Source organism: Ursus americanus, chromosome 5 (assembly GCF_024610735.1).
Source record: "Ursus americanus isolate L20-20 chromosome 5, mUrsAme1.1.p, whole genome shotgun sequence".
Taxonomy (NCBI): Eukaryota; Metazoa; Chordata; class Mammalia; order Carnivora; family Ursidae; genus Ursus; species Ursus americanus.
In genome coordinates this window covers 75,431,419-75,459,241 of record NC_142131.1, presented here as the reverse complement: position 1 = coordinate 75,459,241, position 27,823 = coordinate 75,431,419, and the positions used below count along the sequence as shown (strand labels likewise).

The 27,823-nt window shown below is 43.2% G+C and overlaps 1 long non-coding RNA gene across 1 annotated transcript in view; it reads left to right on the top strand.

Annotated features, from left to right (window-relative positions):
* Window positions 1–27,823, top strand: part of LOC123790459 (uncharacterized) — a 269,122-nt gene that overhangs the window by 91,277 nt on the left and 150,022 nt on the right. The window contains exon 3 of the long non-coding RNA XR_015724605.1: window positions 24,052–24,109. This is a non-coding gene — a long non-coding RNA (uncharacterized LOC123790459). The remainder of the gene's footprint in view (window positions 1–24,051; window positions 24,110–27,823) is intronic.

The window sequence follows — 27,823 nt, the reverse complement described above, 5'->3', positions numbered from 1 at the left end:
TGAATTCGTAAATGGTTCCTGCTTGGAGCCCAGGCTCTGGTGGAAGAGTTCAAGGTTCACTTTTATGTACTTGCATCTAACTTGAAGCCAGCTGGCCATCATTAAAATCTGGATTTTGCTGTTTGCAGGGAGGAATGGAAAGTTTCTGTTTCTGTTTTGAGTGATGACTTCTGTTCTAATTTGCTTATTATTATTTTGGACATCACCATTTTTGGTCCATAGACGTTCCTCCTTATTTCTTCCTATGGCTGTTAATTGATTTTTTTAAAAACAGATCTCATCTTTTTCTCTTTTTCTAATTTCTAGAGATTTTAGATACGAGACAAAGTAGGTGCCATCTTGATCCAACCTGGCTTAGAGACTGCAATTATTTTTTTTTTAAAGATTTTATTTATTTATTCGACAGAGAGAGAGACAGCCAGGGAGAGCGGGAACACAAGCAGGGGGAGTGGGAGAGGAAGAAGCAGGCTCCCAGCGGAGGAGCCCGATGTGGGGCTCGATCCCAGAATGCCGGGATCACGCCCTGAGCCGAAGGCAGACGCTTAACCGCTGTGCCACCCAGGCGCCCTGAGACTTCAATTATTTTTATTTTAAATTATTTTTTTTATTTGGGGGCATCTGGGTGGCTCTTTAATTTTTTCATTTTTTATTATTTTATTTTTTGTTATTTTTTCTTTATTTAAATTCAATTTATTTAACATATATTGTATTATTAGTTTTAGGGGTAGAATTTAGTGATTCATCAGTTGCATACAACACCCAGTGCTCCTTACATTAAATGCCCTCCTTAATTCCCATCACCCAGTTACCCCATCCCCCCACCCACCTTGCCTCCAGCAGCCCTCAGTTTGTTTCCTAGAGTTCAGCGTCTCTTATGGTTGGCCTCCCTGTTTTCATCTTGTTTTATTTTTCCTTCCCGTCCCCTATGTTCATCTGTTTTATTTCTTAAGTTCCACATATGAGTGAAATCATATGATATTTGTCTTTCTCTGACTGACCTATTTTGCTCAGCATAATACCCTCTAGTTCCATCCACATCATTGCAGATGGCAAGATCGCATTCTTTCTGATGGCTGAGTAATATTCCACAGTGTGTGTGTGTGTGTGTGTGCGTGTGTGTGTGTGTGTATACACACTCCGCATCTTCTTTATCCATTCATATCTTGATGGACATCTGGGCTCTTTACGTATTTTGGCTATTGTGGACATTGCGAGCATCTGATTCTTAAACTCAGCTCAGGTCTTGATGTCAGGGTTGTGAGTTCAGACTCTGTGTTGAGTTCCATGCTGGGCGTGGAGTCTACTTAAAAATTTTTAAAAAAAATTTGGAAGTAAATTCAAACAGCTAAAGTCACAGAAATAGTACGAAGAATTTCAGTACACCCTTTACCCAGATTCACCTATTGTTAACATTTTAGGCCATTTCGATCTATTTGTTTTGTCATTCGTTCTATCTATCTATCTATCTATCTATCTATCTATCTATCTATCATCTATCTATCTATCATCTATGTATCTATCTAATTTTGGAAACAATTGAAAGCTGCACAGAGTACAATTGTTTACCCATAAATAGCGTAGATTTCCTAAGAATAAGACTATGATAGATTCACAGTAGAGTGATCAATCTCAGTCAGTTTCATGGTGATACAATACTTTTACCTAATCGCCCTTTTCACGATCTAGTTTTGCCAATTTACTCTGTAAAGCCTTTTGTCGGATTTCCGTACATACGCATGTACTTTTCCCCTGCACGACAGGATCCCACTTAGGATGAAGTCACACATTGAATTATCTTGTCTTCTTAGGATCTCCAGTCTGGAACAAGTCCTCAGTCTTTTTCTTTTATGACATTGATATGTTGAAGACTGCAGTCCCCTTTCAAAGCAGAACATTCTTCATGGAGGGTTTATGTATGTTTTGCTTAGACGCTGATCCCCCCCACCCCTGATCAGAATACTACAGAAGTGGTATTGTGTCGTCCTCAGGGTATGTCATCCAGAGACACACAGTCAACACTGCCTCTCATTGACGGTGATTTTATCAATGGCTGATTTTGCCATGTCTAGATCATTCGCCCTCACTCCTATATGCAATCTGTGGTGAGGTGTTTTCAGAATGCATGTACCCTGCTCCTTACCCAAGCTGACTTTGTATACACCCACCGGTGTATGCCTACCATAAAACAAAGGGTGACAATACCAAGGATCTGGTATAATTCTAACGCATTGCTGTGGGAATGTAAAATGGCGTAAGAATTGCAGAATACCTGAGAGTTTTTTTAGAAAGTTAAACATGCACTTTCCAGATGACCTAGGATTTTGCTCTCGGTTATTTGCCAAAGAGAAATGAAAGCATATGTCCATACCATGACTTGTGCACAAATAGACATGGCGGCCTTGTTCGTAAGAGGCCCAAACTGGAAGCAACCCAAATGTCCGTCAACAGGTGAGCACGTATACAAATTGTGGCATATCCATACCATGGAATACGACTCAGCCGTTAAAAGGGACAGCGTTCTGATACGTGCAGATTGTATGAATCTCCAAAACGTTATGTTCCATGAAAGTAGCCAGGGATTGAAGAATGTGTACTCTATGATTCTAGTTACGTGCAATTGTACCGAAGGGAAAACTAATATCTAGTGGGAGGAAGTACGTGGGTAGTTGCCTGAGGCCAGGAGTGTGGGGGGTGTTGACTGCAGAGGGACATGTGGGCATTTTTAAGGTGATGGAAAAGAGTCTACTCTTGATTTGAGTGGTGGCCACATAGGTGTATACATTTGTCACAACTCATCAAATTCTACCCATAATGGGTGCATTTCGTTATATGCAAATTTTGCCTGTAGAAAGTTGGCAATTCCCCTCCTAGATGTAGCCCCGGAATTTATGATTCTGCCCCGAACCAGTCATTATTGTGATGGTTACAAAATAATGATTTGTTAACTCCAGCATTCTCTCCACGTTTACCACTTGGCACTTGGCATTCTTTGGAAGCAAGTGTCCACCCTTCTCCCATATCATTCTTGCCTTGTCTGTTATCATTATAAACTCACCGAGTCCCATTTCCCCACCAAAGCCTTGTTGTTGATTAATGCCTTTAATTACTCTGGGACTGAAATTGTCTTGTATTTGTCTTGTATTTGGCTTGAGGTGGCCCCTGCCTACAGGTTGATGCCTGTGTCCTGGTGACGCGTCCCATCCTTCGTTTTTGAGGACTTCCCTACTTTCTGGCGTAAGATGAAGTTCCAGGCCCGACTAGTACCCTCTCTACCACAGGCCGGGAATAGCCATGTTTCAAACTGTCCTGCTTCCTCTTACTGAGGAATGGTAATAGAAACCAGGATCTGGCTGGTACGTGTGCTCATTGCTCCTGGGCCCCCTGTGCGTCGAGGCCCTACCAGAGCTGTTCAGTTTGCTTTCTAGTACAGTTTTTAAGAAAGGAATGAAAGGAACAGAGATTAGTTACTAGAACTCTCTGCAAAGAAGGCGAGGAAGAGGAGTAAGGCCAAAAGGGAAGAAAATCACTCTAAAAAAACTTCTTCTAAAAAGCATCCAAAATCCAAACCTAAAGCGATCATCACTTAATATTTGGGTGTTCTAGAATTGGCTTGAGCCCCTTTCACAAATGCTGTCTTTTGTGTTCTTCTTCCACTTTGTGGGTTTTCACGTTGACAGTCTGGGCCCGGAGAAAAATGCCATGTTCCCATCGGAGCCCTGTCGGCCACTCTGCTTCTCAGGAAGGCAGCCGCCTCTGTGTGTGTGTGTGTGTGTGTGTGTGTGTGTGTGAGTGTGGGCGCCTGTGAGCATGGGCATCTGTGTGTGTGTGTGTGTGTGTGTGAGTGTGGGCGCCTGTGAGCATGGGCATCTGTGTGTGTGTGTGTGTGTGTGTGTGTGTGTGTGTGTGTGTGTGTGTGATTTAGGAAGGAGACACAAAGTGAGCAGAAAATGGAGGTGGGATCTCGGACAGCAGGCTTTGGAATTCTGTTTCCAAGGAAAGTAGAGCAAGGGGAGGAATCAGCACATCTCTTTTTCTTGAATTACCATTTATAATTTCACAAGCTTCTACCCACCGTTAGCAAGGCAGCCTCCCCAAGGGTGTGTGAGCACTGAGATGTGGTTCCTAGATTTTCTTCTTGTGCCTGAAAGTATCCACCAGTGAGTCCCATCTAGGGTACCAGCGTTGCTTAATCAGAGTCCGGTGAGCTGTGGCGTGGCCGGGAGTTCCTCTTAGAGCTCCGTGATAAGGCACAGGTGGCCTCTCCTCACATCACAGCGCATCTGTCACCCCGTCGAGGCAAGACAACTGTTAGCTTCTATACTGGGAAAGAGACGAAACCCTGACGCTTGAGTCATTTAGTCTCGAACTGAAAGAACCCAGGAGAATACACACAGGAAACACAGACAGGAGATGGGGAGGCCTTCTCTAGCTCTAACCGGTCTTATTGAATAAGGAGAAGGCAGGGATGCCCATTAAGTGATGGGAATGGCTGTCTCGGCTCATGTTTCCTGTAGTGAAATCAAATTTACGGGTTGGAAACTCCATTAGAGTGTTTTCTTGGATTCATCCGACAGACACACTGAACACATTATAATGGGAAACTCATCACGGTGATGCTAATTATTTTCCCCTGTTTCTTCTCGTTTTACTCCTCTTCTTCTTTTTCATTTTGCAGGCGGTGGACTTTATTGGTTTTGTAAAGACGATATAAACTTTATAAGAAATTCGAGTCATAACGAAAAGGCAAATGGAATCGCTCCGCAGTCCCATTCAGAAAGAATGTTCTTAATATCTGGTGAACGCTAGGCCATAGGGGTTTTAATTCATATGTTCATGCAGGATAGCTGGGAATCATTTGGAAAACTGAGATCATACGATACATGCTAATTTAAAGAAAATGTATCAAATAAACTGGCCTTGACTTTCACTTGGTTCTGTGAAAAAGACACTAATGTTAAACTGAAGGAATTGCTGAAATCCAGTATATATATTTTCACTCTATAGGATTTGGAAAAATGAAGGTATCATGTATGTGCATGTCTGTATGTATGCACGTGGGGTATGTGATGTTGTGTTTGCAGGTCATAGATGAGTGTAGCCTGTGCACGTGTATTCATGTGTGTGCCCACGTGTATTTGTAAAAATGAGCGTGTGGGACCAGAATCCCTAATTCTTACGTACACTGAAAATGCCATTTTATGCAAGAGGAAGTCTTACGTCAAACTTTCTTTCCCTTGGAAATTTGCAGACATCACTAGCAAAAACCTGATAGTTTGTTTTGCTCTATAGGACCTGTTTTATCGGCGCAAATGTCTACAGAATTTTTTTATGTGCCGGAAGCCCAGAAACTTCTTCGATATATGTTTCATTCACTCCTTTTCGCAACACCTTTTGAGTTGTACATTCAAACATTTCATGGGGCCACCTGGGTGATTCAGTTGGTTAAGTGTCTGCCCTTGGCTCAGGTCATGATCACAGGGTTCTGGGATCGAGTCCCACATCGGGCTCCCTGCTCAGTGGGGAGTCTGCTTCTCCCTCTGCCCCTCCCACACTCATTCCCTCTCTGTCTCTCTCTCTGTCTCTCTCTCAAATAAATAAACACAATCTTAAAAAGATTTCTTGATTTCAGGAGAAATACTAACATACATGTGATATGTCAATATTAATTATGGTAGATTGTCTTTGTCAGGGCTTTTGTCCTATTCCTATTTGACCTGAGTTTTTATCCGAAATAACTGTTGGATTTTATAAATTTTCCTTCTTTCAGTTTGATGATGTAATGCATGGCGCTGGCTTCCTCGATGTCTTGGCATTCCTTCAATAAAATATGTCTCGGTCACGGTGTCCTGTTATTTCGATCTACCGCCATATTTTATTAGATAATATTTTATTTTGAATTTTTGTCTCTGTATTTATGAGTGGAGTTTACATACTTTAATTAATATCGGTGTTAAGGTAATATTAACTTTATTAGTAAATCTCCTTGTGTGCTGTTGTCTGAAACAGTTAAACTGTTATAGGACTAGGAACTGTCTGCTTTATAAAGTTTTATTTTAACCTGCCTACAAAGCCCACACATTAAAATACTTTAGGCAAACATCTTTCTTAAATGCAAGATCTTAAAAATTGCTTTTCACTACGCACTACGTTTATTTTACTGGAAAGTCATCCATGTCCTTTCGCAGTTCAAAAACGTTGATATAGAATTGCCGATAATATTCTTTTGTAAGGTTTTGATCTCTTCTGTACTTCGTATCATTCTTTTTTAGCCAATGTTGTTAATTTTGTGTTCTCCCCTTTCCAGGGGTTGATTTAATTCACTTTCTTTTTGGGGCGCCTGGCTGGCTCAGTCGTTAAGCGTCTGCCTTCGGCTCAGGGCGTGATCCCGGCGTTCTGGGATCGAGCCCCACATCAGGCTCCTCCGCTATGAGCCTGCTTCTTCCTCTCCCACTCCCCCTGCTTGTGTTCCCTCTCCCGCTGGCTGTCTCTATCTCTGTCGAATAAATAAATAAAATCTTAAAAAAAAAAAAAGACCTTTGGTTTTGTTTTATTTATCCTTCCTACTGTTTGTATTTTCTCTTTCCTTACATTATCTTGTAAAAACCTTATCAATCGCTAGCCATGTGGACTTTCTTTTTCCTTATTAGATATATTTCCTTAATATATGTATTTCCAGTATGTTATTTTGCATACTTACATTCTACGTATTCTTTCTTTTACTTTTTTTTCATCTGTTCTAGTCTCTGGCTTGAGTAGTGAACACAAATTATGCTTATGTTGGACCCAGTGTATGTGTGGCTTTTCTTTGTTATATTTTTACCTTTCTTCCCCCTTTCTCTCTCAGATCCTGCATGCTTGCTTTTCATCCATGTGAACTCATCATTTCTTCTTTGAACAATGGGATCTCTTCTTTGAGCTCTTTTTAAAGAACCTACAGTAAGCTTTCTGTAATTTCTTTGAGGCTGTAAATGACTAGTACTCTGAATTCCTTCCGGAAGTTCCCCTTTGAAATGTGTTCTCTACTTGCCTGTTGCTTGTATTTTATTCTACCTCTCCCCTGTCCCCCTTCTTTTTGCAAATTTTTTTAAAGTAGGCTCCACACCCAGCATGGAGCCCAATGTCGGACTTGAACTCACAACCCCGAGATCAAGACCTGAGCTGAGATCAAGAGTTGGATGTTTAACTGACTGAGCCACCCGGGCGTCCCCCGCCTTTTTTTTAGTGCAGATTTTTAATACACAGTTCCAGGTTGGTTCTTTTGTGATTGTTACTCATCTCTGAGTTTGCCTGGCCACCTGCACAGGACGTGGGGAGGGAGTGGGTTGGTGGATAGGAGGAGGAAAATGATCTGAATAGTCCTTAACGTCGACTCTGGTTTTTCTTTCTTAAAATGTCCCCTTAAATGTGTTATTTCTATTTTCTCATGAGTCATTTAGATGATAGGTTTTCAGTACTGTGATTTGTCAGCTCCTGATTCCTGCCTCGTCTACACACAGCCTCATTTGAGGGAACTTCCTTGGCTAGGATGCTAGGAGTGGCCTGGCAACATGGTTCCTCCCTCAGTACCCCTTCCCTGCTAGGTCTCGGCCACCCCAAGATGAGCCACGTGGGCATTGAACTTTATTCTGAGTTAAAAGCAATCAAAGCCCAGCAGATTCAGGAAAAGCTCTTTAACCTCCCCCTCAACTGCCTGCTTGTACCAGGAAGAGAGCTATTAACAGAGACTCCCCTTTATGTATCTATGTATCTAGATAACAGGGCAACCCCTTTGTTTTCCAGACATCTCCCCACACCTTCCTGCAAATGGTCTTCCTCCCGTTTGTATCCTCAGACCCCACCCCTCTCCTTAGCTCATGTAAGTGTCATGTTGTCTGTCTTTGGAATTTCCATATATGTGGATTCCCCATACCTATGCTATTAAATTTGATTTTCTCTTGTTAATCGGTCTCCTGTCAATTTGATTCACGGTCCAGCTGGAAGGACCTTGAAGGGCAGAGGAAATTCTTCCTCCTGAAACAGTATCTTGCTGCAGGCATGGGTCAGGTTTTCTGCTCACTCCCTTGTCTTAACCCAGACTTCACAGGATTTGGCTGATAGGCCTCAGAGTTTGTAGTTAGTGGTCCTGTGTTTTTTCCCACTGAACCTTCCAGAGAGCAGAGGAAAAAGCAGATGAGTGGGCGTTAAGGTCTGCCGCAGAGAAAGGCAGCAGGGGAGAAGAGAAATAAACTTGGAAAATCTACCAACCGGTTCATCAGTCCTTGAATTACTGAGAAATCTGTATTCACTTTAGAGCGGAGAGGAGAGGCAGACCAGTTATACTGAGACAAAATGACTTATTGGGATTGATTTTGTTATTCTTTGAAGTCTCAGAGTGCTATGGCCCAATTTATATTTATATTTTGTCAGTTAAGATGCTTCATATGATCAAGGTTGTGTTTATTTATCTCCGGCGTCGGCCTCCTTGCTTCTGTTAGTGGAGATTTAGTGGGTGACTTGTGTGCACTGTTTCGACATCAATAACCATAAGTCCGTATCTGTTTCCGGAGGTATACAGGTCGAATTCCTGCACCAAACGGCCTCAAGTAGCTGCCAAGCAGCCGCTGGAGTGAGCTCGTGCCTGAGCCCCGAGATCAGGGGGAGGGGGGTGTGATCTTGTTTCTCGGTTCCAAATGCACCTGACTATACCCCCTGGCTTTGTAATGCCGGGCTGGGGACGCTGCAAAACACCTTTCTCTTTTGCCTGCCGGCTTTCTGTTAGGTCTGCCTGTAGGAGGCGCTAGAGAGCAACCAGAAGGCCGGAGGAGGGAGAAGGTGCACGCTGTCCGGTTTGTCCCTTATTCTTCCATCAATGCCTCTTTACTCCGGCAGTGCACGTGGTTCGAGTCCTCAGCTGTTGTTTCCACTTTCCAAGAATCAGGCTCATTATGCCTCTTTGGCTGTAGTAGTGCCCGCGGGGCAGCACCCCACCTCACGTTTCTGCGTTCTGAGGAGGAAAGTTGGTATTGTGCGCAACGCATGACCTATATACTGGAAGCAAAGTTTATCTGTTGAAGCCACTGCTTTGTGGACTTTAAGTCATCATGAGTAGGGAACTCTAAAACAGAAAGAATTAAATTAATAAATCATAAGGGAGAAAGGAGAAGAGGGTCGGATTCTGATATTAAAATTCTTCTCTTTGGATCTTTAGCTGGTTGTGGTATAAACACAAGGAATAAAAGCTTTTAATAAATATACATATTATAATATAAATATATATTTATTATATATTTATTAGATTAAATAGATATATTTATTTAATTTAATAAAATTATTATTTTTGTTTTGTTTTTTGCTGAGGGGCACCTGGGTGGCTCAGTCAATTAGGCGTCTGACTCTTGATTTTGGCTCAGGTCATGATCTCAGGGTCCTGAGAGGAGCCCCAAGTGGGGCTCCTTGCTGGGAGTGGAGACTGCTTAAGAGTCTCTGTCTCCCTTTCGCCCTGCCCTTCCCCACTTGTGCACTCTTTCTCTCTCTCTGTCAAAAAAAAAAAATATATATATATATATATACACACACACACACACACACACACACATTGCTTGTAGCTGCTGACAATTGTATTGCTACTTTTGGGGTGATATTTGAGTATACTATAAAACAAATGCAGCATTTTAGCTGAGGCTGAGTGCAGCATGTGCGGTGAGGGGAAGAGAAGGATCTAGGTTCAGAAACAAAATCCTCATACAGACTACAATATGAAAAGCATCAGTAATTTCACAGGCTACCTCCCATGTACGAAATACCTGACTAAGACACAAGGGTCCTAGATCAGGGAAGCATACCCTTTCCAGAGTGGCTGGGGAGCAGAGCCGCCATTTTGTGGTGAAACACTGGCCATCCCGTAAACCCACATTATGATGCGGGTGAGAAATAAGCTGAGGCAAACTTAAGCCCAAGGGCCTTACGGGCTTGGAAGTGTGATATTATTATTGTTACTTTTAAAGACCCACGTGAAGCATTTTCAGTCATAGCTTTTATTCACAGTGAAATTTGTCGGGTGGTAGTTGAAGGTTCTCACATAGTTGGCGCATTCTTTCCTCCATTGTCTAGAATGCTGTTGTACTGAAGTGTGTAACTTGGAAATTCTTCAGTCTTGCACGTAGACGGACACAGATACACATCTACGCTTATTTAGTGAGCACTTGATGACTTTCCCAATTGCCTCCCTTTGTTAGAGCACATGGTTATAATTTAACTTTCCTATAGAGCATGATATTTACAGGATCCTGTGCAATAATTTTGATTTTATTTCTTTCTAATTTCAGCTTGGCAGAAGTGATTTAGAAAATGTTTACTTTTATGAAAAACATCCAAATTCAATCTACGCTGATGGGGAAATGGGACCATTCTGTGTTAGTTTCCTAGACGAGCTGGAAGAGTGCGGGCTGACTGCCTTTGTCTGGCAAACTGGGTGATTTGTGTGGCTTAATCAGTGATGTCAATGTATTGGCTGGTTTTGGTGTCCTGCTCCATTTCAGAGCTCAGGGGGCTCATACATCTGTGTCTCTGTATTGACTCATCTAAATAGCTCGGGCCATGTGATGACATTTGAAATTTCTGGAGGATATCGTTTGAATAATTCCAGCTTGTGGAGAATGTCTTGCTTATATGGATTTATACTTAATTTATGCAACAAATATGGTCAGTGGCTGTCATGTGTCAGGAACTCTGTTAAGCGCTGGGCAGTAGTGAACACACAGATAAGATCTCTGTGCTCATGGAGCTGACATTCTAGCAGAGAGTAGTCCAAATCGTACTAAAAAGATAAATGATAATTGTAATAGGTGCTTGGAAGGAAAGTAAACAGGGTCTTGTGATAATAACGATGTGGGGAGGGGCTCCTGGGTGGCTCAGTTGAGTGAGTGTCTGACTCTTGATCTCAGCTCAGCTCTTGATCTCAGAGTCGTGAGTTCAAGCCCCACATTGGGCTCCACACTGAGTGTGTAGTCTACTTAAAAAAACATTAATAATTATGTGGGGGTATGATGGTCTGGGGCGGTGTCTCTGCGGAGGAGGCACTTGAGCTTGGGAAACATGAATATCAGGAGATTAAGGAGACAGAGCATAGGGAGCAAGGAGGAGCATGGGAAATAATCATCATCATGCAGGAACCTTTAGAAATTTGGATTTTATTTATAGAACAGTAAGATGCCAGTAAAGGAGTTTAAGCTGGTGAATGACAAAATCTGATACATGGAAGTGGTTAGGTTGCTTATCATAAGCCGAAGGGTGTAATGTGGATATTCGTTCATGTTTTCATAATTGAGTTTCTAGTCCCTATAAAGTGCTTAAGATTATTATTATTTAAAGTCTAATATCAGATTGGTTGGGGTCCTGGGAAACTGAGGACTGTGGGTCATACGTGAAGTGTTTCTTTTCACTGCCTATCATCTATCTTGTCTAAAGTGGAAATGTTCATTACAGAGCAGCCCTTGCTAATGCTTAATAATCTGATGAGGACCTCAAGGAAGCCATGGAAGGCTCTGGAATAACCTAGCTTATGTATGGGTTGAGCGGGTAGGGGAGGGTGGGAAATGGCAAATTTATCCTCTTGGTGGCAGCTGTCCTGCACTCAGAGCGTCCCCTTGGAGGAACGGGTAGGACTCTGAATCAGGACATGATGTCAATACTCCCTTTCCATCTTCCTTCTTCTTCCACGAGGCTATACCCAGGCCTTGGAAACCCCTGAACTGATGCTGCAGTGTAGACTGTCATTCAAGGAAGAGACGGTCTAGTCGCTAGTTTCTTAGGAAATACACATACATAAAAAAAGAAGCTTATTTCCTGTTTATTGTTGTCAGGCACATCCGTATGCTAGCTGGGCATTAGGATGAGGTTGTATTGGGGGATTAGGTTGTACAGGGGGTTTGGGGATAGACAAAGGGTGACCAGTAGTCTACCGTCTCACTTTAGCATTATGGAAGCATGATGTCAGCGTGGAAACTTCAGTCCTCCTTGTTGACCATGGTAAGGAGAAACCCAAAAGGTAAACTTCCTCTACACATTTAGGGGAGGTGAAAGCGGCCAGAGCAGCACCCTGCATCTCTTAGAATAGGGTTTCCCAGTCTTGGCTTTTGGGGCCTTACGAATTCTTTCCTTGGTGGGTGAGGCTCTTTTATTCATTGTAGGGTATTTAGCGACCTTCTTGGCCTGGACCCACTAGATGCCAGAAGCACCCACTTCATTGTGACAGCCCAAAGTGTCTCCAGCCATTGCTGTCTTAGATCCTCAGCCAGATTACCCATAGTCCCACCCTTCTTCCTCCTGTGTCTTGCTCGACTCCTTAAGCCATCACTTACGTTGGCGAACATCCAGGACCTTTTCAACTTTTTTTTCATCAATCCCTTCCCTCATATCCAGTAAACCTGGGAATGGTGCCATGTGTCTACACTTGCAATCATTTCAGTTTCTATTTAGTTTATTTTATATGTTCAAAGCCCTGAATTTGCTCTGATTATCACCTAGGAGAATTCAGAAAAAAATGCCTGGAAAGGTGTTAAGTGTTATCTCGGGTAAACAGGAGGTGAGAGCAAAGATAGCATCAAGAGCATGAGGTGGGGAAGTATCTTTTTTATCTTATCAAATAGAGCTAACATTTGGTCATATAATTCCTCAGGGTGAAGGGAACCAATTTTTTTATTTTTATAGACTTTAGTTCTATCAGATGAGAGAAAGAGAGAGCAACTTGAAAGATGAACTTCAAGGTTCTAAAATATTTTGATAAAACTGACCTTAGCTTCCTAATTTTCTAATAACGAAATTCAGCCATGAATGTGTTTAGGAATTGATGACATTCAACTGATGACCTTAAATGTGTGCTATGAGAATATTCTGGAATGACAAAATGGGCAAAACCGGATTCTGGTAAAATGTGATTTGGGCACTTATAGCTGGGTGACCTCGGACTTTTCGTTTTTCAATTTAGGGGAAAAAAGTTACTCATTAGGTATGTATATACATAAAACTTCAATTTGGATAATCATTGCTTCCAGGCCCTTAGTGGAGGTCATACATGTGATATTTCATAACTAACAACTATGTGATAAGATGGAGAGAAAAATACTTTCTCTGTATTTCAGGAGCAGGAATTCAAGGATTTAGTGTCTCATTGACTTCACCAGAGTCAAAGTTGGCAGTATCATAGACAAAAGTCTTATTGGATCAACTGAATAAAATCAAATTTCAGTTTTGCAATGAATTTTTTTAAACTTAATTATCTTAATAAGTGTATACATTTAGCTGATATGCAATCCAGGTGAGAGATCTAAATGTTTGCTAGTTCCAACCTAGATAACCAGGTTCAAATAATGCCCCCAGAAGACTTGGAAGGAGCTTTATTGCTCTTTCTGAGGTACTCTTACTTCATCCAAAGATTTAATCTTTCCTTTCTCAGCAGGAAAATTATGTTTGTAGATATGGCAAACGAGACACCCTTTAGGCTCCTCAAGTCCAAATCTTTGTGTTTCTAGTTGTCTTATGGGGGAATTTGGTTTTCCAACATGGTGACATGACTTTGTGAAGTCAATGAAAGCAAATGGGAGCCTGACTTCTTGGTGGCTTGTCAATGGTAGGCCATTAAGAAATATCCCCACCTGGCACTGCTTGGCCCTCAGGTATCTGATCTTTGCCTTACCCCAAGCATTCTCTACTCTATCTATCCAATTCCCTCTCAACCCACTTGGCTTCCGTGGCTGGTTTTATGAAAGCATTCACGGTTATTCCAGTGCCTCATTTCTACCACACTCTTACCACCTGCCCCCACTCCCCTCACTCTCCTCCCTCAGCTCTGATGGTATCTTTCGTCGCATGGCCTGTTTTGGTGATTGTGCAAAACGGGTGGGAATTCTCACCTCGTACAGTGGCCAAGTTAGTCATTTGTTATTAAATACTTATGAGTTCTGGGCATCTGGCTGGCTCAGTTGTTTAAGCAGCTTATGAGCTCAAGCCCTGCTTTGGGCTCCATGCTCAGAGTGGAGTCTGCTTAAGACTCTCCCTCCTTCCGCCCCTTCCCCCTGTGCTTGTTCTTTCTCTCTCCCTCAAATAAATAATAAAATAAATCTTTAAAAAAATACTTACAGGGGCGCCTGGGTGGCTCAGTCATTAGGCGTCTGCTTTCGGCTCAGGGTGGGATCCCAGAGTCCTGGGATCGAGCCCCGCATCAGGCTCCTCCGCTGGGAGCCTGCCTCTTCCTCTCCCACTCCCCCTGCTTGTGTTCCCTTTCTCGCTGGCTGTCTCTGTCTCTGTCAAATAAATAAATAAAATCTTAAAAAAAATACTTACAAATTCTAGCATGTTTTAAGCAGTGTGGGCTATTTAGTGGCTCCTCCTGGAGGCTATACACAGTGGGGAAAGCAGAAATCAAACAGGCGCGCAAATAACATAAAGAATTACAAAGTGCATGGGTGTAGGAGGAGATCACTACAGAAAGAATAGCATAGATAATGGCCTTGAGGTGGGACAGAGTACCGCTTGACTCAGGATAAGGACAGAGGCCTGCTTGATTGTGAGTAGGGGAGAGCGAGCCACATTCCACTGTAGACTGTCCCCCTCACCCAGCTCGCATGGCTGTCAGGCACACCCAGGGTCAACAAAGCAAGGAGATTCTGCAGGATGGACAGGTACCCTGGGAAATGTGGGTCTTTAGAGAGCCCTCACTTATGGCTCTACCAGGGCTTTGTTTTTCTGTGAGGCTTCACACAATCTTGGTCAAATGTCTGAAATGGTATATCCGGTCTGCTTTGTACCTCATGTCTGATTCCATTTCTCTACAGTCTTATTCCCTAACTTCTTTCCTCCCTCCCTCCCTCCTTTCCTTCCTTCTTTCCTTCCTCCCTCCCTTCCTTTCTTCTTTTCTTTCTCCCTCCCTCCCTTCTTTCCTTCCTTCTTTCCTTCTTCTTTCCTTCCTTCCTCCTTCTCTCCCTCCCTCCCTTTCTTCTTTTCTTCCTTCTTTCCTTCCTTCCTTCCTTCCTTCCTTCTTCTAGGGATAATACCTTAAAACTTTCCAAAATTAATAACAGAAACCAAACTACAAAGCCAGGAAGCCCAGAGAACAAGAAGCAGGATTAAAAAAAAAAAAATCTATGCCTAAACATATATTCAGACTGCAGAAAGCCAAAGAAAAAGAGAGAATCTTTTTCTTTTCTTTTTTTTTTTTTTTTTAAGATTTTTATTTATTTATTCGACAGAGATAGAGACAGCCAGTGAGAGAGAACACAAGCAGGGGGAGTGGGAGAGGAAGAAGCAGGCTCCCAGCGGAGGAGCCTGATGTGGGGCTCGATCCCATAACGCCGGGATCACGCCCTGAGCCGAAGGCAGACGCCCAACGACTGAGCCACCCAGGCGCCCCCAAAGAGAGAATCTTGAATGAAGCCAGAGTGGGGGAAAATTTACCTATTGTAATATTATGATTTATAATAAGAAATACATATTTGGTCTCCACTCCCACTTAGAGAGCCATAAAGGAGTCTTTTGTTACGTTAATGGGGTGACCTTTGGACCCCCTACCTAAGGATGGGGGTTGGTTGCTAGGGAAACCAACCTTGTAACTAGAGGGTTGGAGGGAGAGGAGTGGAGCTAGAAGTTGAATAAATCGCCAAGGGCCAATGATTTAATCAATCATGCCAAAGAATTGAAGCCTTCATAAAAACCCAAATGGGTGTGGGGGCACCTGGGTGGGTCAGTCAGTTCAGTGTCTGACTCACGTTTTCAGCTCAGGTCGTGGTCTTATAGTTGTGGCATTGAGCCCCACTTTGAGCTCTGTGCTCAGTGCGGAGTCTGCTTCAGATTCTCTCTCCCTCTCCCTCCTGCTCACTCTCTTTCTCTAAAATAATAAAAATCTTAAAAAAAAACAAAAAACCCCAAACCCAAAAGGGTGTGGTTTGGAGAGATTTCAGATGGTGAGCTTCCAGAACTTAGGAAACTACTTTCCTCACAAGATTACCCATTTATTATAAATGATATTAAAGGATATGAATCAATAGCCAGATAAGGAGATACATAGGGCAAGTTCCCGAACAAAGGAGCTTTTGTCCCCTTGGAATTTAGGGCCCATAAGGTGGCATGTGGACGTGTTCTGTTTTACCCACCTGGAAGCTAGTCTAATAGGTAACTGCTCAAAATAATTATAGCAATAATGTATTGGGTGGATATAGCTTATGGATAAGTCAGAGAATGAAGGCCGTGTTGTAAGGGATGGGAAGGAGGATCTGAATGGTCCATTATGAGGTACCATCCACGAAGTGTTCAAAACACACATAGATTCGTATACTGCAAAGTCTAGAGCAACCACTAACAAAACTTAAAAAAACCCTAAAGAAGTTGATAGAATTCAAACATTTATTTTATCTGCTGCTCGTACATGAAAAACACCTTTAAATTCAAGTGTGAGCTCTTATAAGAGTGAACCCTGGTTGGGTAGTAGAAAGTGATGTACCTGGCTTTGGGCACTGTGGGCTCCTGTTTTGTCTCCATTTTGTATTAAAAGATGTTAGGGTGTAAAGAGGAAACAGAAGACTGGACATTTCTCTCCGTGTGCTCTGGTATTGTCACTTCACCTCTCTGAGCCCCATTTCCTCACCTGTCAGTGTGGATGTAGCCCTACCTGCTTCACCTGTTGTCAGCTTACATGAAACAACAGATATTGAAGGTTTTGGGGAATCCTAGGACTTACTTGAATTCTCTTTTTTATTTTACACTCATTTCTTTAAAAAAAAGAAAGGTATTTTTCAGGCAATGGGAAACCCTCAATAAATAATCACCACACTTTTATCTTTTATGGCTGCTGAGCAAAATATTAGTTATTTCCCTTAGAATGCTGACGTGGAGGCAATATTCATGAAAGAAATGCAGTGTTTTGTCTGGAGAGTTTCTGCCGCTCGTTACCCTCTCAGCGTAAACTGTAAATACCCAGGGTCCTGGGGTCTAATATTCTAGTTAACTTTACTGCAGAAGTTTTCCTCTTTTCCTTATGAAATATGTGATAAGAGTTCAAATGGGATCGAACATATCTTAAGTATTCAGTGAGGTTTCAAGGATCAATTCTTGACTTGTCAAAATGAATCCGCAATAACGACTCCCATTTGGTTTGGTTTGGTTTGCTTTTAGCTGTTAATGGAAATACAGTCTTTCGGAGAGATCTGTTAGTCATCAATGCACACAATTCCCACTCCATTAGATATATTCCTTGGTTCTTGATTATGGTGGTGACATCACAGAGATATTTGGGTCCTCGTAGAGATTGGAAATTTGCCTTTCCGAGCGCTGGCGACAAGCAAGATGAGGTCATGCAGGAGGTCAAAGGCTCTGCACCTAGAAGGTAGTACATTGAGGGATTGAATGAGGAGGTCACGATTAAGTAGGTAGGTCAAGCTCTTTGCTTAGTTGGGAAGCTTTATAGTCAAAGTTCACAGGCCTGCAGCTGCTAAGTCTCACCTCCATATTCCCAAGGGAAGGAAATGGGGTGGCGAGTGACCTTGAGCAGGTCAGATCTACTCTGCTCTCCCCCTCAGACGTGGACACGCAGAGAGCTGTCCGAGGAGGGGAGCTTAGAGATGCCTGGAGATGCCAGCTTTCCTGGGTCATGGTCTCTGCGAAGGGGGTGATAACATACAAAAGACATGTAAATACATGACGGCCCCATTCCAAAACCATGGGGTCTCAAGGTATCCCAAGGGAAGGAGTGTGAAGATCTGGAAGAGGCTGAAGTTAGAGCCATCGATTCTAGGGGGAAACTAAAAACTACGGTCGGGGACCTCGGAAGTCATTACAAGTCCTGTCCAGGATATTCCCGGAAATCAATGGGTGGAAGCATGGTGTTTGTGAGAGGCATTCAGTTGCATTCACAGGGAAATGATCCCTCATCCTAAAGGCAGACAGACCCCAATCCATGGCATGGAGTAACTCAACATTTGCCCAAGGGCTGCAGTGACTGCAGGGATCACTCAATCCCGGGACGCACACTGTGTTCCTAAATTTTAGGATACTGACAAGATAATCCCCACAGTTTTAAAACAACCTCCCGTACGACTGCACAACTATTTGGACACAAGACACAATCAGACTCACGACATGGTACTGTTTACTGACGATACGTTAACTCCCAAGTTGGACAGGCACCCCCTGGGCATAGTGCCCAGGAAGACTCAGTGACTAGAGGCTCTTCTGGAGGCAAAGAGAATTTCATTGTCAGCTGTTCTGTTCAATCTTCTGTTTCCTCTTTCCTCTTTTTTTTTTTTTTAAGGGAGAGAAGGGGGAAGGGGCAGAAGGAGAGAAAGAGAGAGAATCTTAAGCAGGCTCCGTGCCTAGTATGGAGCCTGACTTGGGCTTGATCTCAGGACCCTGAGATCATAACCTGAGCTGAAAACAAGCATCAGATGCTTAACTCACGGAGCCGTCCAAGGGCCCCTCCTCTTAACATCTTAATGCTTGGAATAGGAAGAAGAGACAAAGCAGCCACGTGGTCCCCTCCTTGCTGTGCCCTGGTTCTGGTGGGGGTTCAGCTTGCCCCCCGGCTCCTCAGGGTTTCCACTTAAGCATGACTCCCTCTCCCTGGAGATCACAGGCCTCTTGGAAATTCAAAGTAGTCCAAAAACCTTTAAGCCTATTCTGCTTTCCTTTCTCCAGGACGCAAAAGACGTCCTGTTGTCAAGCTTGGCCAGTGCTTTGTGCTGTCCTCCCCTCTGTTACACGTTCCTCCTTTCTGTTTCATCTCTCCTGTCAAAACTTGTGTTTGCCAATCCATCCTCCCCCTCCTCTCCCAGCGGTCAGCTTTTCTCTTCTTCAGTCTGCATGAAATCTACTTTGTGTCTGCGTACAGACCTCATAGTACACGTATTTTAAGGACCCTCCTCCCCACTTGCCCATCCCCGCTTTTATAAACCAGATTCTAGAAAAGTCAATTATTTATTATCCTCAGTTCTCTCTCTACAGCCTGAGCTAAGAGGCTTCATCATTAAGTGTTTTTGAGAAAATGTTATATTAGTAGCTTGGTGGGATGTGTGTTTCCATCCCGACCGTTCAATCTTCCGATGGAGGTTTGGATTTATTTTTCCTGACCTGTTATCTACAGATTTAATTATAAGTGAATCCTGTATCATCTTCTTCCGCCTTGCTTGTGGGAGAGTGATGTGTGCCCTCTGCAGCAATAAAACCATAGGGGGATTTTTCTTTGCTTTGAACGGCAGCAAAGGCAGGCAGGGAAGCCCCATGCCTCTCCTTTTTCCAGGAAAAAGAAGAGAGAAATTTTGCCAGACCAAGCTTTTATCTCAACAGGGGTACACGTATTCATTAGAAAGAGGGGTTTTCAGTAGTGTTGTATTTTTTAAAGATTTCATTTATTTATTTGAGAGAGAGTGCGTGCACACAAGCAGGGGGCGGGGCAGAAGGAGAAGGAGAAGCAGGCTCCCCGCTGAGCAGGGAGCCTGATGTGGGGCTGGATCCCAGGACCCTGCAATCATGACCTGAGCTGAAGGCAGACACTTAACCCACTGAGACACCCAGACGCCCCTTCAGTAGTGTTTTAAAAGTGATTCTCTTCCTCACATCCAGGTGGGGAATGCATCATGCACTCAGGGACCTGGCGTCTTTCTCCTTAGGCTTTATAAGCTAAGCTAGCTGCTTTTGCAGTGATTTTAACAACATTTCCTTGTGTGTAAAATATTACACGATGTGGGAAATTAGGAATAGAGACACAGTTTTTGGCTTCGCTTTTCTGGTTGTACTGTAGAAATAGCAAAGGACTGAGAAGAGAGGACATGGACTCTGTTCTTAACATCTGTCACTAAAATACTGCGTGACCTTGGGCAAGACCTTCAACGGCTACGGGCCACGGGTTTTATGTATGTGCGAAACTCAAGATTCCCAAGAATTCCAAAATGACTATGCCATTTGGAAGAGGAAAGCTTGTCCTTCCGATCGTTGGCAGAGGCTCTGTCCTTCAGCAGGAAACTTCAAAAGGGCCCCTACCTTCAAGCCAAAATGCTGCCCAAATTCGGGGGGCTCCCTTTCTCTGTGTCAGGCTGCTCTAGGTTATTAAATCCCATTGAGAATGAATGAGCCTTATTTATTTCTCAGTAAGCGCAGTATTGAAACTATCCGTAAATACTGCCTCCTCGCTTCCAGCCTCTGTCTGAAGTGGGACGTTTCAACGCTCTTGGCCTTCAGCTGAGCCTCCGCGTGGGGTTTCTGATCATGGAGCCTCATGTCTTCTTGTGCTCCTTCCTGGACATCAGAAGGCAGGGGGGTAGTTTAAAATTGAAATCTCTTCCCCTCCTCTTGGGCTTAAATCCATTACACAAACACCATCCAAAACGATCTTGTTTGGAGGCCCCTGGGTGGCTCGGTTGGTTGGGTGTCCGACTCTTCATTTTGGCTCAGGTCATGATCTCAGGGTCGTGAGGTCGAGCCCTGTGTTGGGCTCCATGCTCAGTGGGGAGTCTGCTTGAGATCCTCTCCTTCTGCCCTTCCCCCTACTCTCTCTCTCTAAAAAGAAATTAAATCAATCAATCTTAAAAAAAAAAAAAGGACAGTCTTTTTTGACAAGCCAAGGAATTCACTTCTTCCTAAATGGAATAGTGGGGAATAACATTCACTAGAGTGACAGTTTCATTTTTTCCCTCATGTGGCCACTAAAAGAATGTTGAAAAATTATGTAACTGCACCCCACTGTTTTTATGTTGATAATCCTTTTTTTTTCTAATATCAGTTTAAATATTTGAAATGATTTGTAATTTCCAGTGCGCTATGATTGTGCCATTGTTCGGAAATGTTTCCAGCCTTGGAGATTGGACTCTCTTATCAATTTACAAGCGATGTAAGAAGTTTCCTTTAACACAAATTTTATATCACTCCATCTATCCTGGACTCGTAGTCCCATTCCACTTCCTGCAGAGAATTTTATACCAAGATAGTATATTTCGGGCTTGGAATTCTTTTATTGATCGTTCTACCACATATCTGCGCAAGAAAAATATTTATATAAATTTACATTTAGATTGTTCTTCCTAAACTTGACTTTCCTGTGATATGCTTTGTAGATGATTTCTGGAGGAAAAGGAAGTTTCTTCTGGATTGAATTACCTCAACAATGGGTTATTCCTGCACAATTAATCAAAATAAAATAAATAAAAATTTTGTTGAGTGACTTTCAGACACAGATGGTAAAATTTTTGAGGACACTTACCTCTTTTTTTTATAATAATTTTTATTTTGTTATGTTAGTCACCATAACAGTTTATCCTTAGTTTTTTTTTTTTTTAAGATTTTATTTATTTATTCGACAGAGATAGAGACAGCCAGCGAGAGAAGGAACACAAGCAGGGGGAGTGGGAGAGGAAGAAGCAGGCTCATAGCAGAAGAGCCTGATGTGGGGCTTGATCCTAGATCGCCGGGATCACGCCCTGAGCCGAAGGCAGATGCTTAACCGCTGTGCCACCCAGGCGCCCCTATCCTTAGTTTTTGATGTAATGTTCCATGATTCATTATTTGCGTATAACACCCGGTGCACCATGCAATACGTGCCCTCCTTAATACCCTTCACCGGGCTAGCCCATCCCCCCACCCCCTCCCCTCTGAAGTCCTGTTTGTTTCCCAGAATCCATAGTCTCTCGTGGTTCATTCCCCCTTCTGTTAACCCCCCTTCATTCTTCCCTTCCTTCTCCTACCGATCTCCCTGCTATTTCTTATGTTCCACAAATGAGTGAAACCATATGATAATTGTCTTTCTCTGCTTGACTTATTTCACTTAGCATTATCTCCTCCAGTGCTGTCCATGTTGCTGCAAATGTTGTGTAATCATTCTCTCTGATGGCTGAGTAATATTCCATTGTATATATGGACCACATCTTCTTTATCCATTCATCTGTTGAAGGGCATCTCGGCTCCTTCCACTATTTAGCTATTGTGGACATTGCTGCTATGAACATTGGGGTGCCTATGGCCCTTCTCTTCACTACGTCTGTATCTTTGGGGTAAATACCAATAGTGCAATGGCTGGAGCATAGGGTAGTTCAATTTTTAACTTTTTAAGGGACCTCCACACTGTTTTCCAGAGTGGCTGTACCAACTTGCATTCCCACCAGCAGTGTAAGAGGGATCCCCTTTCTCCACATCCTCTCCAACAATTGTTGTTTCTTGCCCTGTCTATTTTTGCCATTCTAACTGGCGTAAGGTGGTATCTCAGTGTGGTTTTGATTTGAATTTCCCTGATAGCTAATGATTTTGAACATTTTTTCATGTGTCTGTTAGCCATTTGTATGTCTTCATTGGAAAAGTGTCTGTTCAGCCCATTTTTTGACTTGATTATTTGTTTCTCGTGTATTGAGTTTGAGAAGTTCTTTGTAGATCTTGGATACCAGTCTTTTATCTGTAGTGTCATTTGCAAATATCTTCTCCCATTCCGTGGGCTGCCTCTTAGTTTTTTTTGACTGTTTCCTTGGCTGTGCAGAAGCTTTTTATCTCTATGAAGTCCCACAAGTTCATTTTTTCTTTTGTTTCTCTTGCCTTTGGAGATGTGTCATGTTGCTGTGGCCAGTGTCAAAGAGGTTGCAGCCTATGTTCTCCTCTAGGATTTTGATGGATTCCTGTCTCACATCGAGGTCTTTCATCCATTTGGAGTTTATCTTTGTGTATGGTGTGAGAGAGTGGTCAAGTTTCATTCTTTTGCATGTAGCTGTCCAATTTTCCCAGCACCATTTATTGAAGAGACTGGAGGGCACTTACCTCTTGATAAAACTAATAGGACTTGTTGTCCAGTTAGTTTATGAGTTCGTAGATAAATATTACTCATTGCTGGAATCAAAACAGGGCTGAATATCACTTTTTTTTTTAAAGATTTTATTTATTTATTTGACACAGAGACAGCCAGTGAGAAAGACAGCCAGCGAGAGAGAGACAAGCAGGAGGAGTGGGAGAGAAAGAAGCAGGCTCCCAGCAGAGGAGCCTGATTTGGGGCTCGATCCCAGATCGCCGGGATCACGCCCTGAGCCGAAGGCAGACGCCCAACGACTGCGCTACCCAGGCGCCCCTGAACATCACTTTTATTTTTATTTTTGTTTTCTAGATATAAGTACCAAAAGCCATATCCCTTATAAATAAGTATATAGATGTGGAAGGAGTCACATTATGCAAGGGGCAATGAATTTTTGGAACTCCTTCCACATTATGCATCCAAATTACATAGTTACATATCATCAAAAATGATTTTTAATATATCAGCCAATAACTTGATTTAGTGCTCCTTCAATTTTGTTGAAATTAAGGAATGGAAGGGAAAAATGAAGGGGGGGTAAACGGAAGGGGAAATGAACCACGAGAGACTATGGACTCTGGGAAACAAACTGAGGGTTTTAGAGGGGAGGGGTGGGGGGGATGGGCTAGCCCGGTGATGGGTATTAAGGAGGGCACGTATTGCATGGAACATTGGGTGTTATACGCAGACAATGAATCATGGAACACTACATCAGAACTAATGATGTATGGTGACTAACATATCTTTAAGAAAAAAAAAAAAATTAAGGAATGGAAAACCATCCGATTTCCAAGGGGATTTGGTACCCAGACATTAGAGCTACCCTCCTTCCCCATTTCTGGAATGTATGTCAAAGAAGCTTTATCAAGGCTTACCAAGGATTATTAATTGTACCCCTGATTCTTGACTCTTAGGACCTTGTTGAATATATCCTCACAAAGAGTTGGAAAACAGAGATATTATTCATTTAAGAACATTTTTGTCAATTTGGTACAGGTGTGCTCCTGGCTTTGCTTTCTAGGGACTCCCTCTCAGGGAGGAGACATAATTGTGAGGCATGGAGGAGGTCATGTCCTTCGGCTTCCTGGAGCGTTTAAAACCTTGAAGTAGGACTGGAGGCAAGAGGTGCCCTTTCCTACTGTAAAGGTCAAACGGTGACTAGGAAATGGGGAGAATCAGCAAGACGTCTCCACTCCAGAGACATTCTCAGCTGCTCCATTTTTTTTTTATTGAGATCTCATTAACATAGAACATTTTATTCGTTTCAGGTGTACAACATAACGATCCGATATGCTGCAGTCAGCTGATCCATCTATGAAGCAAGAGGTAAGAATAGAGTCTGGGATTGATTCCCCCAAAACCAACCATGCTTATGTTCCCTTGGGAGAACTTAATGGCCCTCGGGAAGGATGTGTTTTCCAGTTGGAAGGGCATGCCTCCAGGGCATGCCCCCGAAATCCTTAATATCCTTATTTGTTATCTGTTTTCCTCAAGGTAAATACATAATTACCGTTCATAAAAAGTTCTGTGTGACCTTTGGCATCCTTTCCTTGGGAACGATGGATAATGCTTACAGAACTTACCCTCACTTGTCTTATGAGAAGGAGAAATGGTCACATTCCTGTCACATTCCTGGCTCCAGAGGAGTTTCTCCATCCATGGAATGTACCCTGAAAACGCCCCCCATAACAGCATCTCCACGTGGCTCCTGGATGAATGACCGCAGTCACAGACATGAAATCTCCAACCCTCCCTTCCAACAGTCGGACCCTCGGTTCCAGTAGCGCTGATGCTCTTCCCTAGGGAATCCAGAGAAGTATGGCGCCCGAGCCAGACCTTGACCGTAGGCTGCCCAGGCTCCTCATTCCACGCGACGGTGCTCACTTGGCAGCTACCATTTGCTCCTTGACCTTTCAGGCGACATAAAGTCCCGGCAACCCTGAGCGACTCTCAGTGGCTCCTGACAATAGTGGAGCCAAGCTGCTTTCAGTGCACTCCCGACTCAGGGATTGCCCAAACCTGTTTTGTTTTGTTTTATTTTATTTTATTTTATTTTGTTTTGTTTTATTTTATTTTATTTATTTTATTTATTTTTTTATTTTATTTATTTTATTTTATTTTTTTATTTTATTTATTTTATTTTATTTTTTTTATTTTATTTTATTTATTTGACAGAGAGAGAGAGAGAGACAGCCAGGGAGAGAGGGAACACAAGCAGTGGGAGTGGGAGAGGAAGAAGCAGGCTCCCAGCAGAGCAGGGAGCCTGATGCGGGACTCGATCCCAGGACCCTGGGATCACGCCCTGAGCCCAAGGCAGACGCTTAACGACTGCGCCACCCAGGCGCCCCCAAACCTGTTTATTTTATTTTAGAGCCACAGAACCCTTTGCTTTTTTCCCCGTTTTAACGAACAGCTGAAAAGATGAAAGCAAAGCTGCTTTATGTCATTAGGGAAGTGGGGCTGGAGTCCTGCCCACTTGTCTATCCTTAAGTTCTGGGCCGCTAGGTTTATTTTTATTTTTAAAGATGTATTTATTTGAGAGAGAGAGAGTGCGCATGCGTGAGGGGGATGGGGGCAGAGGGAAAGAGAGAGAAACGTTCAAGCAGACTCCCTTGGGGGTGTGGAGTCCCAGCATGGGCTCAAACCCATGACCCATGAGATCATGACCTGCGCTGAAACCACGAGCTGGTCGCTTAACCCCCGGAACCACCCAGGCTCGTTCCCCTCCCCTCGGGGCAACTGGGTTTAGAAAGAACTGTCTCAAGTGGCTGTTCATGGGCCAGTCTCACTCGCCCCCACACCTTTGCCACAGATCACCAAAGCGCGGTTGTTATCCTCCCATCATTATTGAAATCACCTGCAGCTTTACACATACTGATGCTTAAAAAAAAAATACTGATGCTTGAGACTTGGCCCCCACCACCAAGAGCTGCTGTTTAAGAGCTCTTGGGTCTCCAGCCTCGATGATTATAATGTGCAGCCAAAGTTGAAAATTACTGCACCAGAGGGTTGTTTTTTTTTTTTAAGATTTTATTTATTTATTTGACAGAGAGACAGCCAGCGAGAGAGGGAACACAAGCAGGGGGAGTGGGAGAGGAAGAAGCAGGCTTCCCAGCAAAGCAGGGAGCCCAGTGGGGGGCTGGATCCCAGAACGCTTGGGATCACGCCCTGAGCTGAAGGCAGAGGCTTAAGGACTGAGCCACCCAGGCACGCCCCGCAGAGGGGTTTTTTAATGTAAATTTGGTTATGTCACACTCACTCTTACTATCTTAAAGCATCTCAGTGGTTCTCCCAGTGTGGTCCCCGGACCCGCAGCTTCAGCACCACCTGGAACTTGTTAGAAATGCAGATGACCTGGCTTACCCAGGTGCATTAAATCAGAAACTCTGGGAGTGGGATTCAGCAATCTGTATTTGGCCAAGCCCCCCACGTGGTCCGAACTGGAGAGCCTCGTTGCCCCAGACGAGTCCGACCAACACAGTACTCACTCTATAGTCCGTTTTCTGTTAATGCACTTTTATGTTTGGTAGAAAAATATTTAAAATCAGATCATGTCCCATAATCACAGTTTTTCTATATCCAACCTTCTGGTGATTTTCAAACCTTACGGAGGAAAAGCAACTCTCTGAAAAACTCGTTGTAAATGGAGATTCCTGAAGCCATCCCCAGAGACGGATTCAGTAATGCTGGGCAGAGCTCAGATGGGCTCTTTTATTTATTCTTTTAATTAAAAAAATGTTTTTTTGTTATGTTCCGTTAGCCAGCGTATAGTACATCGTTAGTTTTTGATGTAGTGTTCAAGGATTCATTAGTTGCGAATAGCACCCAGTGCCCGTCACAACACGTGCCCTAAAAGCACCACAGCTGGGGGTTCCTGGTTGGCTCAGTCGGTAGAGCACGGGACTCTTGATCTCCGGGTTGTGGGTTCGAGCCCCACGTGGGGTGTAGACATTACTCAAAAACAAAATCTTAAAAACAAATAAAATAAATGAAAAGACCACAGCTGATTCTGATTGTCAGGAAAGCTCGCGTCCCCCCCCCCCCCACCCCACCGAGGTTCACACCAAAGAAAGGGCAGCGTCGAATTTAGCTCGGCTTTCCTGTTGACCAGGTGGGTCAGCCTGTGAGTTCGTTTAAGAGAGGACATCTATGGGTCTGCTTCGCCTTCTCCCTACGTGGGTGAAAAACGAAGCCCGCGGAGACATGCCCTTCAGCATTATGGTAATTTGTGAACATACCTGGTTACTCAAACATATTGCCTGGGCTTTTTTTATTTGCATTTTCTTAAAAAAAACCCAAAGCAACAGGAGGGAAGGTATGTGAGGACGTTAAATGTCAAGCAAGTGAGGCATACTTTAAAAACTTAAGAAAGAAGAGAGGGAAAGGTCTTTCTATTTAAACTGCTCGAGAAGCAGGCTTCGGTGATTGGAGTTGGTTCCTGAAGTCACAACGGGTTCGTTCTGGAAGCCGAGCAATGAGGGTGAGGTAAGGATTGATGCTCTTTATTTTTATTTGATTTTCTATTTTTGGCAGATCCAGTCGTTACAGCAGACTTTCTCCATGGAATTACCTTTACATCTTGGTCAAAATCAGTTGCTTGTAAATATGCGGGTCTATTTCTGAGCTATGTTCTGCTGGTTTCTGAGTCAGATCTTTCCCTGCTGCCAAACTGTCTTGACTAATGGAGCTTTTTCCTAACTCACTGTGTAAGTTCTCCAACTTTTTTTTCCCCCAAAATTATTCTGGCTATTCTAAGTTCTTGACATTTTCAAGACATATTAGAATCAACTTGTCAGTAGCTATGAGAACAGCTTCCTGGCACTTGTATTGGGGTGTTGAATCTTCAGATCGATTTGCGGAGAATTGATAACACTGAATATTAACATTCACGAGCAGAACTCTCCATTTATTTGGGTCTTTTAAAATTTCTTACTGGAAAAAAAGCGAGGTTTTGGTGTTCAGGGTGTAGCTCTTACACATAGTTTGTTAAATTTGCCCCCAAGTATTTCTTCCTTTTTGATGCTGATTATATTGTTAATA